We start from the raw sequence: 15,148 nt of genomic DNA, 5'->3' as shown, positions 1-15,148 counted from the left end.
AAAAAATATTAGTACCATTTAAAATCATTTTCTTCTGTAACCATCTCTCTTAATGAGGTTTCCTGATATTCCACCCTCCAGTCCCTTCATGGGAAGAGTGTTGGATTGCAGAATGGAATTGGTAAAAAAATTGAAGTTGTCATTATTTCAGACTTCAGTACTGGTGATAGTGTCTGAGTCAGGATAAGCTGAGTCATGACCCTGGGGGTAGGTGATTCAATCAGGATAGGAAAATCTCCTGAGAGCCTGCTTCCCCTCCCCACCCAGAATGTTGTTAAAAAGTAGGCAGGCGGGGGGTGGGGGTGGGAGGGGTGGGAATTCTCCTCAGATCTCAGGGGGTTAAAAGTGTTCCTAAGTGCAAGAAAGGTGTGATGGGCTTTATGGAGAAAATGTGTATTAGATAAGCTTCATTCAGGCATAAGTTATAGGGCAGTTGGCTGAGAGTTCAACATGCTGTTTCCCCACCACCACCACCAACAAATATTCATTTGAATTTGTTGAATAAAAGTGACTTTGTGGGAGCTGGGGGTCCAGCACCACAGTCCTGGGCCAGCACACACAGGAGGAATCTCACCCACCCATGCATCAGATAATATAGGCAGAGGGACCTTGGTTCCAGCTGTGGACACTGATGTGACCCACATACTAGCTCTAGCCCCTCTCAACCAGTCTGGAAGCCCCAGGGGAACATTGACTCAGGCAATCACCCATGGATGAGAGAGACTTTGCTGAAGTCCAGGTTTCCAGAGGAGAAGATCCAACATGCCACTGGAGAAAAAAATACGAGTTTTGAGTTTGGATGCATTGGTGTGGGTAAGAGGAACAGTTTGATTTTACCAAAGTCACTCCTCCCCCAAGGGAGGCACAATTTAGGGTTAAGAGAACTCTTACTTGGCCCGTGGTTTCTCCCATGGGGGAAAAGGAGAGCATGTGAGTGAGAACCCAGCTTCCCCAGCTGTGTGGATTCTTCCAAAGAGGCTCATTTCTCCCTCAGCCCATCTACAAAACTAAATGAAGAGCTCCATGACTAGGGGACAGGAAGAATCTGGGAAAGTCACACAGAGAATGTTTGTAGGGCATTAAACTGACACTGATCCTATTAACTAAATATAGACTCCATCAAGAAGCCTGCCCACAAAACACTGAGGAAGCACCACTTGTGGATACCCCTGACTGGGCCACGGGCAACCCTAACACATCCTGTGCTTTTCCCACACACCCTCTCCACTCTGCAGCCAGCACACTGTACATGATCCCAAAGGTGGTGAGCAAAAACAAGCTTTAGAGGATGGCTAGTGAGCATGCACAGAAAGCAGGCCCGAATCTTTGGGTCAGGAAGAGACCACAAACTTAAGCTGTAACACCAGTTTTGGAGAAACAAAGAGAGGCTGTCAGGCACTCCACCTGGTGCACTGCAGGATTGAGAGAAGGCATACAGGTTAAGAATTCTGCCACAAGAGGGAGCAGGTGTAACCACAGAAGGTCTGAGAAAGCCTCAAAATTTCTAGCAGGGCTGATGGAAGGTAATTCTCACCCAAAAGCAGTTAGTAAAGACTGGAAGAGGTGACTGCTATTCGTATGCAAAGACAGCAACACAAAATTCTAAGGAACATGAAAAATCAAGAAAACATAACCACAAAAGGATCACAGTAGTCTTCCAGTAACTGAACCCAAAGACACATAGATCTATGATTTACCCAATAAAAAATTCAAAATAGTCTGAGGGAAACTCAATGAGCTACAAGAAAACACAGAAAGACAATTCAACAAAATCACGAAAACAGTACATCAACAAAATAAGAAATTTAACAAAGAGATGTAAGTCATAAAAAGAGAACAAAACAGAAATTCTGGAGCTGAAAAATTCAATGAATGAAATAAAAAATGCAATAGACAGCATCAAGAACAGACTTGATCAAGCAGAAGAAAGAATCATTGAAATTGAAGATAAGACTTTTTAAATTGTTTAGTAAGAGGGAAAATAAAATAATGAAAGTCTGTGTAATCTATAGTATACCATCAAAATGGCCAATTTTCAAATCATTGGACTTCCCGAGGGAGAAGAGAAAAAGGGGGCAGAAAGCTTATTTATTTTTTAATTGTTAAAAATTGAAGTATAGTTGATTTACAATATTATATTAGTTTCAGGTGTAGAGCATAGTGGTTCAATATTTCAATAGATTATACTCCATTTAAAGCTATTATAAAATATTGACTATATTCCCTGTGCTGTACAGTATATCCTGTTGCTTATTTATTTTATACATAGTAGTTTGTGCTTTTTAACCCCTCATCCTTATTCTGCCCCTACCACTACCCTGTCCCCACTGGTATATTGTTCTCTATATCTGTCAGTGTCTTTCTGTTTTTGTTATATCCACTCATCTGTTTATTTTTTAGATCCCACACATAAGTGATAACATACAGCATTTGTCTTTTTCTGTCTGACAAATTTCAGTAAGCATAATACCCTCTAGGCCCATCCATATTGTTGCAATTGGCAAAATTTCATTCTTTTTTATGGCAGAGTAATATTCCAGTGTGCGTGTGTGTGTGTGTGTGTGTGTGTGTGTGTGTGTGTGTGTGTACATATATATATATATGTCACATCTTCTTTATCCATTCATCTCTTGATAGACACTTAGATTGCTTCCATATCTTGGATATTGTAAATAATGCTGTTATGAATATTGGGGTGCCTGTATCTTTTCGAATTTTAGTGTTTTTATTTTCTTCAGATATATACCCAGGAGTGTAATTGCTGGATATAGCAGTATTTTTAGTTTGTTAAGGAACCTCCACACTCTTTCCAAAACTGGCTGCACCAATTCACTTTCCAACCAACAGTGTGCTAGGGTTCCCTTTTCTCCACATCCTTGCCAACAGTTGTTATTTGTGGTCTTTTTGATGATAGTCATTCTGACAGGTGTGAGGTGGTATCTCATTGTGTTTTTGGTTTGCAGATGATTACTGATGTTGAGTATTTTCCATGTGATTGTTGGCCATCTATATATCTTCTTCAGAAAATATCTGTTCAGGCCTTGTGCCCATTTTTAATAGGATTGTTTAGTGGGTTTTTTTTTTTTGGTATTGTGTTTTATGAGCTGTTTATATATTTTGAATATTAACCCCTTATCAGTCATATTGTTTGCAAATATTTTGTCCCATTCATTAGGTTGTCTTTGTGTTTTATTGATGGTTTCCTTTGCTGTACAAAAGTTTTTAAGTTTAATTAGGTCCCATTTGTTTATTTTTTCTTTTGTTTCCTTTGCCTTAGGAAACAGATCCAAAAAATATTCCTATGATTTATGTCAAAGATTGTTCTGTGTATGTTTTCTTCTAAGAGTTTTATGGTTTTCTGGTCTTATATTTAGGTCTTGAATCCATTTTTAGTTCATTTTTGTATATGGTGTTGGAAAATATTCTATTTTCATTCTTTACATATAGCTGTCCAGTTTTCTCAGCACCACTGTTGAAGAGACTGTCTTTTCCCCATTGTATATTCTTGCTTCCTTTGTCATAGATTACTTTACCATAAGTGTATAGATTTATTTCTGGCCTCTCTATTCTGATCCATTGATGTATGTGTCTGTTTTTGTGCCAGTACCTTACACATTCACCCAAATACATACATGCACCTCAATGTTCATAGAAGCATTATTTACAATTGTCAAGATACGGTGTGTGTATATACATATATACATTCCATTATATATATATATATATATATATATATATATATATATATAATGGAATATTACTCAGCTGTAAAAAAGAATAAATTTTTACCATTTGCAACAACATGGATGGACCTGGAGGGTATAATGCTAAGTGAAATAAGTCAGACAGAAAAAGACAAATACTGTTATCACTTATGTGGGGAATCTAAAATACAAACAGATGAATGGATATATCAAAACAGAAATAGACTGACAGATATAGAGAACAAACTAGTGGATACCAGTAGGGATAGGGTAGGGAGGAGGGACAAGAGAAGGGTGAGGGGTTAACAGGCACAAACTACTATGTATAAAATAAATAAACTACAAGGATATAATATACAGCACAGGGAATATAGCCAATATTATACAATAACTTTAAATGGAACATAATCTATAAAAATATTGAATCACTATGCGGTACACCTGAAACTAATAAAATATTGTGAATCAACTATACTTCAATTATTAAAATTAAAAAAAAAAAGAAGAAGAAAGCTGGCAACTGAGAAGGAAGAGGTAAAAAATGGTGAAAGGAGTTTTTCAAGGTGAAATGAAAGGTTGCTTATTAGTAACATAAAACATTTGAAAGTATGCAACACACTCATAAAGGTAAGTATATAGTCAAATTCAGAATAATCTAATGTTGTAATATGGTGGTGTGTTAACTCTAGTGTAAGGTTAAATACAAGAGGATTAAAAATAACTATAGCTACACAATTTGTTAATCAATATACAATATAAAATGTGGTTAATTGTGACATCAAAAACAGAAAAGGAGGAGGTAAAAAGGTACAGCTTTTGTATGTGGTTGAAATTAAGTTGTTATCAGTGTAAAATAAGCTGTTATATATATAAGATGTTTTATGTAAGCTTTGACAATCATCAATTCACAAAGGCGGCAAGAGAGGAAAAAAAGGAATAAGGAAACTTGAAAACAGCCAAAAAATAATTAATAAGATGGCATTAAGAAGTTCTACCTACCAGTAATTACTCTAAATGTAAGTGGATTGAATTCTCCAATCAGAAGGCATAGAGTGGATGGATGGATTAAAAAAAAACCAAGACCAAACTATATGCTGCCTACAAGAGACTCACTTCAGCTTTAAGGACACACATAGGTTAAAAGTGAAGGGATAGAATAAGGTATTCCGTGGAGGTAAAACCAAAAGAAAGCAGGGGAAGCTATAATTTTATCAGACAAAATAGACTTTAAGCCAAAAACAGTAACTAGAGACAAAGAAGGTCATTACATAATGATAACAGGGTCAATTTATCAAGAAGATAAAACAATTGTAAACATATATGCACCCAACATAGGAAAACTTAAATATATTAAGCAGATACTAACAAATTTGAAGGGAGAATTAGACAACAATACACTAATTATAAGGGACTTTAATACGCCACTTTAAACAATGGATAGCTCATCCAGACAGAAAATCAACAATGAAATGGTGAAATTGAACCGTATGTAAGACCAAATGGTCCTGACAGACAAAATAGAACATTCCATCCAACAGCAGCAGATGCACATTCTTCTCAAGTATACATGGAACATTCTCCAGGACAGATCATATAATTGATCACAAAACAAGTCTTAACAAATTTAAGCAGAGTGAATTTATACCAAGTATCTCTTCCAATCACAATAGTATGAAACAAGAAATCAATGATAGGATTTGCTGATGAATTGGTTGTATGATGTGAGAGGAAGAATGGAACCAAGGAAGACACACAGCTTTTTTAGACAGTGCAACTCAAAAGAGTAAAATTTGTTATGTATTAAGGCAAGGGAAGTGAGGGGGAGGGGGAAGTGCTGGAGGGCATTGAGGAGAGTGGAAATCAAGAGTTTCATTTTGGACACATTAAGTTTAGAAATGACCATTAAACACCCTATGTCAAGTTGTCAAGGAGACAACTGTATATGGGAGTCTGGAGCTCAGGTGAAAGGTTAGAGCTATAATTGCCCCTAATGTACAGGTCTCTTACAGGACTTTTATCATTACACCTAAGAACCTGGCACGAGTTCCCTGAAACACTTGTCTAGAAGATATTTAGGGAGACATCTCAGTCCATGCTGCACCCAAAATTAATGTCTCACCCTCAAATTCTGTCAACAGACCAAAATTTCTCCCTCCCTGTAGCTCTCTCTTTCCTCTCTCCTCTTTTTTTTTCTTCATCATCTGCTGTACTCCCTAGGAAATAAAAAGAAGGTTTATGTCCTGCTTCCTGATTCCTCAAGAGGAGGCAAGTACTGACCTTAACGATGGAGTAATGTCTTTTTCGTTGAACAATACTTCCTCAAAAGAGGCTGGATCAGGACCAGCATGACACCTGCCAAGTAGAATAGGGACAAGAAAAGGCAAATAGTAAATTTTTTAGAAGAATATAAACCTTCCAAAGACCTACACCTAAACTTGATATATATTACTCATCCAGGGAACTTACTGAGATTAAATTCTCATGCCAATACTATTCCACTGACTCCTCTTTCAATACTTTCATTGTGATTCAGTCAAAATTTACTTTGATAAATACTGCTAGAATGTTAGTAGATATTATATTAAGAAATAACCAGTCATAATAAGAAAATTGGTAATATAGTTAAATACAGAGTTTGCCTTACATTCCCAGTAAGATTGCTTAAACGATCTTTTCTTATGGTCTTAGACCAAATTCTTATTTATTTACTTTAGCTCAGAATTTAAATCACTTTTCTCAAAAATGTCTTTTACTTGTCACGCTACTATACTGTAGTATAAGACAGGAAATTTATAAGCATATTATGTTACTCCCTTGCTTAATTACCTCTACTATTTTTCTCTCTGATTATAAAAACAACTTCAAACTCCATAGCCTCATTTCAGCCTGCACAGGAATATTAGTCTTTGGTGCACCACAGAGAAGAAGATTCAAGAGTGATGTTTTTGAAATGACTGGGTACATGGTTACATAAGGGGGCGGGGTTAGGGGAGAACTTTCAGTGGTGGGAACAGCCTGAACAGTTGATAAGCAAACATATCTGGGACTGGAGTGCAAAACATAGGCTAGAATACAGAAGAAAGTAAGTTGTGTGGGATTCAATTCTAGAGGGCCTATAAGGCTTTTATTAGGTCTTTTAATTGACATGAACTAGTATTTGGAGAGCTTTTTATGGCATCTGAAAAGAGGAACACAATGATAAAGCTTCTCCTTTAGGAATATGATTCATACTATAATTGGCAGGTTAGGTTGGTCCAGAGACTGTACTATCTTTCTGAGGCTTCCAATTTAGTAAAGTAAATCAGAAACACCAAGAAACATTTGTAGTTGATTTAATCCCATGTATCTATTTCTTTTTTTTTTCTTTTTTTTTTTTTTTTTGCGGTACACGGGCCTCTCACTGTTGAGGCCTCTCCCGTTGCGGAGCACAGGATCCGGATGCGCAGGCTCAGTGGCCATGGCCCATGGACACAGCCACTCCATGGCATGTGGGATCCTCCCGGACCGGGGCACGAACCCGCGTCCCCTGCATCGGCAGGCAGACCCCCAACCACTGCAGCACCAGGGAAGCCCTATTTCTTTTGATTAGTACTGCATTTCTGATGAACTGAGAAGCCTCGTATATAGTCTCAGTGGGGGAACACACATAATATGATAGTGAGCAATCAATACAATGTCTTTCCTGAACTTATGCCCTGGTGTACTTTTTTTTTTTTTTTACATCTTTATTGGAGTATAATTGCTTTACAATGGTGTGTTTGTTTCTGCTTTATAACAAAGTGAATCAGTTATACATATACATATGTTCCCATATCTCTTCCCTCTTGAGTCTGCCTCCCTCCCACCCTCCCTATCCCACCCCTCTAGGTGGTCACAAAGCACTGAGCTGATCTCCCTGTGCTATGCGGCTGCTTCTCACTAGATACCTATTTTACGTTTGGTAGTGTATATATGTTCATGCCGCTCTCTCGCTTTGTCACAGCTTACCGTTCCCCCTCCCCATATCCTCAAGTCCATTCTCTAGTAGGTCTGTGTCTTTATTCCTGTCTTACCCCTAGGCTCTTCATGACATTTTTTTCCCTTAAATTCCACATATATGTGTTAGCATACGGTATTTGTCTTTCTCTTTCTGACTTACTTCATTCTGTATGAGAGACTCTAGGTCCATCCACCTCGTTACAAATAGCTCAATTTTGTTTCTTTTTATGGCTGAGTAATATTCCATTGTATATATGTGCCACATCTTCTTTATCCATTCATCCGATGATGGACACTTAGGTTGTTTCCATCACCTGGCTATTGTAAATAGAGCTGCAATGAACATATTGGTACATGACTCTTTTTGAATTATGGTTTTCTCAGGGTATATGCCCAGTAGTAGGATGCTAGGTCATATGGTAGTTCTATTTGTAGTTTTTTAAGGAACGTCCATACTGTTCTCCATAGTGGCTGTACCAATTCACATTCCCACCAGCAGCGCAAGAGTGTTCCCTTTTCTCCACACCCTCTCCGGCATTTATTGTTTGTAGATTTTTTGATGATGGCCGTTCTGACTGGTGTGAGATGATATCTCATTGTAGTTTTGATTTGCATTTCTCTAATGATTCATGATGTTGAGCATCCTTTCATGTATTTGCTGGCAGTCTGTATATCTTCTTTGGAGAAATGTCTATTCAGGTCTGCCCATTTTTGGATTAGGCTGTTTGTTTTTTTGTTATTGAGCTGCATGAGCTGCTTGTAAATTTTGAAGATTAATCATTTGTCAGTTGCTTCACTTGCAAATATTTTCTCCCATTCTGAGGGTTGTCTTTTCATCTTGTTTATGGTTTCCTTTGCTGTGCAAAAGCTTTTAAGTTTCATTAGGTCCCATTTGTTTATTTTTCTTTTTATTTCCATTTCTCTAGGAGGTGGGTCAAAAAGGATCTTGCTGTGATTTATGTCATAGAGTGTTCTTCCTATGTTTTCCTCTAAGAGTTTGATAGTTTCTGGCCTTACATTTAGGTCTTTAATCCATTTTGAGCTTATTTTTGTGTATGATGTTAGGGAGTGATCTAATCTCAGACTTTTATATGTACCTGTCCAGTTTTCCCAGCACCACTTATTGAAGAGACTGTCCTTTCTCCACCGTACATTCCTGCCTCCTTTATCAAAGATAAGGTGACCATATATGCGTGGGTTTATCTCTGGGCTTTCTATCCTGTTCCATTGATCTATATTTCTCTTTCTGTGCCAGTACCATACTGTCTTGATTACTGTAGCTTTGTAGTACAGTCTGAAGTCAGGGAGCCTGATTCCTCCAGTTCCGTTTTTCCTTCTCAAGATTGCTTTGGCTATTCGGGGTCTTTTCTGTTTCCATACAAATTGTGAAAATTTTTTGTTCTAGTTCTGTGAAAAATGTCACTGGTAGTTTGATAGGGATTGCATTGAATCTGTAGATTGCTTTGGGCAGTAGAGTCATTTTCGCAATGTTGACTCTTCCAATCCAAGGACATGGTATATCTCTCCATCTATTTCTATCATCTTTAATTTCTTTCATCAGTGTCTTATAATTTTCTGCATAGAAGTCTTTTGTCTCCTTAGGGAGGTTTATTCCTAGATATTTTATTGTTTTCGTTGCAATGGTAAATAGGAGTGTTTTCTTGATTTCGCTTTCAGATTTTTCATTATTAGTGTATAGTAATGCCAGAGATTTCTGTGCATTAATTTTGTATCCTGTTACTTTACCAAATTCATTGATTAGTAGTTTTCTGGTAGCATCTTTAGGATTCCTTATGTATAGTATCATGTCATCTGCAAAGAGTGACAGCTTTACTTCTTCTTATCTGATTTGGATTCCTTTTATTTCCTTTTCTTCTCTGATTGTCGTGGCTAAAACTTCCAAAACTATGTTGAATAAGAGTGGTGAGAGTGGGCAACCTTGTCTTGTTCCTGATCTTAGTGGAAATGGTTTCAGTTTTTCACCATTGAGGACGATGTTGGCTGTGGTTTGTCATATATAGCCTTTATTATGTTGAGGAAAGTTCCCTTTATGCCTACTTTCTGCAGGGTTTTTATCATAAATGGGTGTTGAATTTTGTCAAAAGCTTTCTCTGCATCTATTGAGATGATCATATGGGTTTTCTGCTTCAATTTGTTAATATGGTGTATCACGTTGATTGATTTGCGTATATTAAAGAATCCTTGCATTTCTGGAATAAACCCCACTTGATCATGGTGTATGATCCTTTTAATGTGCTGTTGGATTCCATTTGCTAGTAGTTTGTTGAGGATTTTTGCATCTATGTTCATCAGTGATATTGGCCTGTAGTTTTCTTTCTTTGTGATATCCTTGTCTGGTTTTGGTATCAGGGTGATGGTGGCCCTCGTAGAATGAGTTTAGGAGTGTACCACCCTCTGCTGTATTTTGGAAGAGTTTGAGAAGGATAGGTGTTAGCTCTTCTCTAAATGTTTGATAGAATTAGCCTGTGAAGCCATGTGGTCTGGGGCTTTTGTTTGTTGGAAGATTTTTAATCACAGTTTCAATTTCAGTGGTTGTGATTGGTCTGTTCATATTTTCTATTTCTTCCTGATTCAGTCTTGGCAGGTTGTGCATTTCTAAGAATTTGTCCATTTCTTCCAGGTTGTCCATTTTATTGGCATAGAGTTGCTTGTAGTAATCTCTCATGATCCTTTGTATTTCTGCAGTGTCAGTTGTTACTTCTCCTTTTTCATTTCTATTGACTTGAGTCTTCTCCTTTTTTTCTTGATAAGTCTGGCTAATGGTTTATCAATTTTGTTTATCTCCTCAAAAAACCAGCTTTTTGTTTTATTGATCTTTGCTATCGTTTCCTTCATTTTTTTCATTTATTTCTGATCTGAGTTTTATGATTTCTTTCCTTCTGCTAACTTTGGATTTTTTTGTTCTTCTTTCTCTAATTGCTTTACGTGCAAGGTTAGGTTGTTTATTTGAGATGTTTCCTGTTTCTTAAGGTAGGATTGTATTGCTATAAACTTCCCTCTTAGAACTGCTTTTGCTGCATCCCATAGGTTTTGGGTCATTGTGTCTCCATTGTCATTTATTTCTAGGTATTTTTTTATTTCCTGTTTGATTTCTTCAGTGATCACTTCGTTATTAAGTAGTGTATTGTTTAGCCTCCATGTGTTTCTATTTTTTACAGATCTTTTCCTGTAATTGATATCTAGTCTCATAGCATTGTGGTCAGAAAAGATACTTGATGCAATTTCAATTTTCTTAAATTTACCAAGGCTTGATTTGTGACCCAAGATATGATCTATCCTGCATAATGTTCCATGAGCACTTGAGAAAAATGTGTATTCTGTTGTTTTCGGATGGAATGTTCTATAAATAACAATTAAGTCCATCTTATGTATGGACTTACATACATCTTATGTATCATTTAAAGGTTGTGTTTCCTTATTTATTTTCATTTTAGATGATCTGTCCATTGGTGAAAGTGGGATGTTAATGTCCCCTACTATGAATGTGTTACTGTTGATTTCACCTTTTATGGCTGTTAGTATTTGCTTTATGTATTGAGGTGCTCCTATGTTGGGTGCATAAATATTTACAATTGTTACATCTTCTTCTTGGATCAATCCCTTGATCACTATGTAGTGTTCTTCTTTGTGTCTTGTAATAGTCGTTATTTTAAAGTCTATTTTGTGTGATATGAGAATTGTTACTCCAGCTTTCTTTTGATATCCTTTTGCATGGAATATCCTTTTCCATCCCCTTACTTTCAGTCTGTATGTGTCTCTAGGTCTGAAGTGGGTCTCTTGTAGACAGCATATATATGTGTCTTGTTTCTGTATCCATTCAGCCAGTCTGTGTCTTTTGGTGGGAGCATTTATTCCATTTACATTTATGGTAATTATCGATATGTATGTTCCTATTCCCATTTTCTTAATTTTTTTGGGTTTGTTATTGTAGGTTTTTTCCTTCTCTTGTGTTTCTTGCCTAGAGAAGTTCCTTTAGCATTTGTTGTAAAGCTAGTTTGGTGGTGCTCTCAGTTTTTGCTTGTCTATAAAGGTTTTAATTTCTCCATTAAATCTGAATGAGATCCTTGCTGGGTACAGTAATCTTGGTTGTAGTTTTTTCTCCTTCATCACTTTAAATATGTCCTGCCAGTCCCTTCTGGCTTGCAGGGTTTCTGCTAAAAGATCAGCTGTTAACCTTATGGGGATTCCCTTGTGTGTTATTTGTTGTTTTTCCCTTGCTGCTTTTAATATGTTTTACTTGTATTTAATTTTTGACAGCTTGATTAATATGTGTCTTGGCATGTTTCTCCTTGGATTTATCCTGTATGGCACTCTCTGTGCTTTCTGGACTTGATTAACTATTTCCTTTCCCATATTAGGGAATTTTTCACCTATAATCTCTTCAAATATTTTCTCAGTCCCTTTCTTTTTCTCTTCTTCTTCTGGAACCCCTATAATTCGAACGTTGGCACGTTTAATGTTGTTCCAGAGGTCTCTGAGACCGTCCTCAGTTCTTTTCATTCTTTTTTCTTTATTCTGCTCTGCAGTAGTTATTTCCACTATTTTATCTTCCCGGTCACTTATCCGTTCTTCTGCCTCAGTTATTCTGCTATTGATCCCATCTAGAGTATTTTTGATTTCATTTATTGTGTTGTTCATCGTTGCTTGTTTCATCTTTAGTTCCTCTAGGTTCTTGTTGAATGTTTCTTGCATTTTCTATATTCTATTTCCAAGATTTTGGATCATCTTTACTATCATTATTCTGAATTCTTTTTCAGGTAGACAGCCTATTTCCTCTTCATTTGTTAGGTCTGCTGGGTTTTTATCTTGCTCCTTCATCTGCTGTGTGTTTTTCTATCTTCTCATTTTGCTCAACTTACTGTGTTTGGGGTCTCCTTTTTGCAGGCTGCAGGTTCGTAGTTCCTGTTGTTTTTGGTGTCTGTCCCCAGTGGCTAAAGTTGGTTCAGTGGGTTGTGTAGGCTTCCTGGTGGAGGGTACTAGTGCCTGTGTTCTGGTGGATGAGGCTGGATCTTGTGTTTCTGGTGGGCAGGTCCACGTCTGGTGGTGTGCTTTGGGGTGTCTGTGGACTTATTATGATTTTAGGCAGCCTCTCTGCTAATGGGTGGGGCTGTGTTCCTGTCTTGTAGTTGTTTGGCATAGGGTGTCCAGCACTGTAGCTTTCTGGTCATTGAGTAAAGCTGGGTGCTGGTGTTGAGATGGAGATCTCTGGGAGATTTTTGCCATTTGATATTATGTGAAGCTGGGAGGTCTCTTGTGGACCAGTGTCCTGAAGTTGGCTCTCCCACCTCAGAGATGCAGCACTGACTCCTAGCTGCAGCACCCAGAGCCTTTCATCCACATGGCTCAGAATAAAAGGGGAAATAAATAGAAGAAAGAAAGAAATAAAGAAGGGATGGAGGGAGGGAGGGAGGGAGAGAGAGAGGAAGGTAGGAAGGAAGGAAGGAAGAAAGGAGGGAAGGAAGGAAGGAAGCAGGGAAGGAAGGAAAGAAAGAAAGAAAGAAGATAAAATAAAGTAAGAGAAAATAAAATAGTTATTCTAATAAAAAATAATTATTAAGAAAAAATATTTTTTTAAAGAAACAAACAAAACGGACGGATAGAACCCTAGGACAAATGGTGGAAGGAAAGCTATACAGACAAAGTCTCACACAGAAGCATACACATACAGACTCTCAAAAAGAGGAAAAGGGGAAAAAAAAATAAATCTTGCTCTCAAAGTCCACCTACTCAGTTTGCGATGATTCGTTGTCTTCAGGTATTCCACAGATGCAGGGTACATCAAGTTGATTGTGGAACTTTAATCTGCTGCTTCTGAAGCTGCTGGGAGAGATTTCCCTTTCTCTTCTTTGTTCTCACAGCTCCCGGGGCTCAGCTTTGGATTTGGCCCCGACTCTGTGTGTAGGTCGCCGGAGGGCGTCTGTTCTTCGCTCAGACACGACGGGGTTAAAGGAGCAGCTGCTTTGGGGACTCTGGCTCACTCAGGCCGGGGGGAGGGCAGGGTGCAGATGCGGGGCGAGCCTGCAGCAGCAGAGGCCAGCGAGACATTGCACCAGCCTGAGGCGCGCCGTGCGTTCTCCCGGGGAAGTTGCCCGTGGATCATGGGACCCTGGCAGTGGCGGGCTGTACAGGCTCCCCGGAAGGGGGTTGTGGATAGTGACCCGTGCTCGCACCCAGGCTTCTTGGTGGCGGCAGCAGCAGCCTTAGCGTCTCATGCCCGTCTCTGGGGTCCGCGCTTTTAGCCGCAGCTCGCGCCCGTCTCTGTAGCTCCTTGAAGCAGCGCTCTTAATCCCCTCTCCTCGCGCACCAGGAGGGAAGAAAAAGTCTTTTGCCTCTTCGGCAGGTCCAGACCTTTTCCCGGACTGCCTGCCGGCTAGCTGTCACGCACTAGCCCCTTCAGGCTGTGTTCACGCCGCCAACCCCATTCCTCTCCCTGCGCTCAGACCGAAGCCCGAGCCTCAGCTCCCAGCCCCCGCCCGCCCCGGCGGGGGAGCAGACAAGCCTCTCCGGCTGGTGAGTGCCTGTCGGCACCGATCCTCTGTGCGGAAATCTCTCCGCTTTGTCCTCTGCACCCCTGTGGCTGTGCTCTCCTCCGCGGCTCCAAAGCTTTCCCCCTCCGCCACCCGCAGTCTCCGCCCGCGAAGGGGCTTCTAGTGTGTGGAATCCTTTCCTCCTTCACAGCTCCCTCCCACTGGTGCAGGTCCCGTCCCTACCCTTTTGTCTCTGTTTATTCTCTTTTCTTTTGCCCTACCCAGGTACGTGGGGGAGTTTCTTGCCTTTTGGGAGGTCTGAGGTCTTCTGCCAGCGTTCAGTGGGTGTTCTGTAGGAGTTGTTCCACGTGTAGATGTATTTCTGGTGTATCTGTGGGGAGGAAGGTCATCTCTGCGTCTTACTCTTCCGCCATCTTCCCTGCCCGTCCCCTGGTGTATTTTTAAAATAACCTTTTCTCTGAAGCTTAAAAATAAGAATGAAGATTGATTTAGTCATCCTCCACGGAATGTGTGCGCGCGTGTGTGTGTGATACTAGGTTTTGAGAACAATTATAAGGGCAAGAAAGTTTTGGTTTTTGGCTTTAGTTAATGTAGATACTGGTTAAAGTTAACTAGGACACAATGCATTTGAAGTTCCCTTTGCAGTATCACATTAGCTAATTTATAACAACACGCATTTTCATAATACTCTCAAAGGCTTTGCTTTAATGATGAAAAATAGTTTCTGAATGAAATAAAATTCATATATTCTTTGGGCTTAACAAGCTCAAGAGTTCTCTTCAATTAAAGACATATAATGTTTATAAGAAAGATGATCCACAGTGGGAGTTTTGTGATTTCTTGGACTCTCTAGGTCTAATTTCTGAATTCTAAGTTCATTTTTTTCTAGTTTTAGAGAAATAAGTTGACAGAGCATGTAAGTAACTTGTATAATTTTTCTTGTTCTTCTAAAACTAC

At 38.9% G+C, this 15,148-nt stretch overlaps 1 long non-coding RNA gene across 1 annotated transcript; it reads right to left on the bottom strand.

Annotated features, from left to right (window-relative positions):
* Positions 1 to 344: 344 nt before the first annotated feature.
* Positions 345 to 13,988, bottom strand: LOC137210855 (uncharacterized). Its single transcript, XR_010936749.1, has 3 exons — positions 13,431 to 13,988; positions 5,982 to 6,056; positions 345 to 768 (listed from the first exon to the last, which is right to left on the bottom strand). It is a non-coding gene; the product is annotated as an uncharacterized lncRNA (long non-coding RNA).
* Positions 13,989 to 15,148: the final 1,160 nt, after the last annotated feature.

This window comes from Pseudorca crassidens, chromosome 2 (assembly GCF_039906515.1).
Source record: "Pseudorca crassidens isolate mPseCra1 chromosome 2, mPseCra1.hap1, whole genome shotgun sequence".
Lineage (NCBI taxonomy): Eukaryota > Metazoa > Chordata > Mammalia > Artiodactyla > Delphinidae > Pseudorca > Pseudorca crassidens.
This window is presented reverse-complemented; position numbering and strand designations above follow the sequence as displayed.